Source organism: Crocodylus porosus, unplaced genomic scaffold, assembly GCF_001723895.1.
Source record: "Crocodylus porosus isolate Cpor-Errol unplaced genomic scaffold, CroPor_comp1, whole genome shotgun sequence".
NCBI lineage: Eukaryota > Metazoa > Chordata > Crocodylia > Crocodylidae > Crocodylus > Crocodylus porosus.
The window spans coordinates 49,176,541-49,177,785 of NW_017728909.1; positions in this window are offsets into that span (position 1 = coordinate 49,176,541).

Genomic DNA, 1,245 nt, shown 5'->3' on the forward strand with positions numbered 1-1,245 from the left:
CTAATAAAGTGTGTCTGAAGCTGAAAGTTTTTTTTCCACCTCCCGAGAAACGAACCACGATTTTTTTCTTCAACATAGGAGTGCTTGCTTTTAGCTTTGGAGGGCCCTAGTTCAGGTTCCAGTACATCACTTGGGAAGGTAGTCACACTGCTACTTCTAAGCTGTCAGAAGAAATCAGCTCTTGGATAGTGTGATGAGCCTGGGCTTTTGTCCCTACCCTTTCTCATCTGTACTTCCCCAGCCTCTCTCACCTGCTATGATTTGCTGGTAACCAATGAATGTGGAAGGGAGGCTGTTCTTGGAACCAGAGTAGCCCTTTCCAGGGTGCTTTCAGGCTGTTATCCATGGCCTCCTTGCCATCCTCTTAGCTATGTCCACACCTCACTGATGGCTGCTTACCTGCCCCGTTTTGATAACATTTTCCTTCTTGCTTCAATTTTGTGTACACTGGGTCCTTCAGCCTCACCTTCAACCTTTTTTGCCCTAGCTGAGACCCTTCAGTCCAGGTCCACTGATGTGGGCCCTGGTTCTGCAGGCCTCAGCCCCACAGTGGAAGTTACCAAGTAGACAGCTCACTTGTGGATTCCTTTACCCCTAGAGCCACTCCCAGTCCTCCAGTCTTAAACTTAAATACACAGAAGAAAAATCAGAACTCAAGAGGATGCAGTTATAACTCAACTACAAGTTATAACTCAACCACACAGGGAACTGTCTTAATTCCTCCCAGCCCTAGAGTACCTCCTTTTTGCTATCAGCTAGCTCTGTCCTCCATCCCTTTCCATACCACATGCAAGCCTGACCTACCAGCCTCAGCTCAGCAACTGGGCTTATATGTAGCTAAGCCCTGCCCCTGCCAGTCACGTGACTGCTGCCCCCTGAAGATGGGCCCATGGGTGTTCCTGTTAGACATAGAATATTGTTAGAAATGCGCAGCTTGCATCTTGCACCTGATAAGAAAGAAATACTGCCAAGGACTTTTTCTTTCCCAGCCTTGCTACAGCCTTTCTTCTGCTAATTGCAGTTTCTCCCCCTCACCTGCCTTAAGTCTTTATCATGCAGATTGCAGGAGCCAAAATTCAATTATCTGTGTCCTTGAAAAGGGGGGGGAAAAGTAAACTTTTGGTGACCTGTTGTAGTTTCTGAGCATGCTTAATTAGCTGATGCATATTTACTTCTCCGCCCTGCATACTTAAGTAGTTAATTATACTATACATGCAATGTATGTAGTGATGTAACTTACATGTA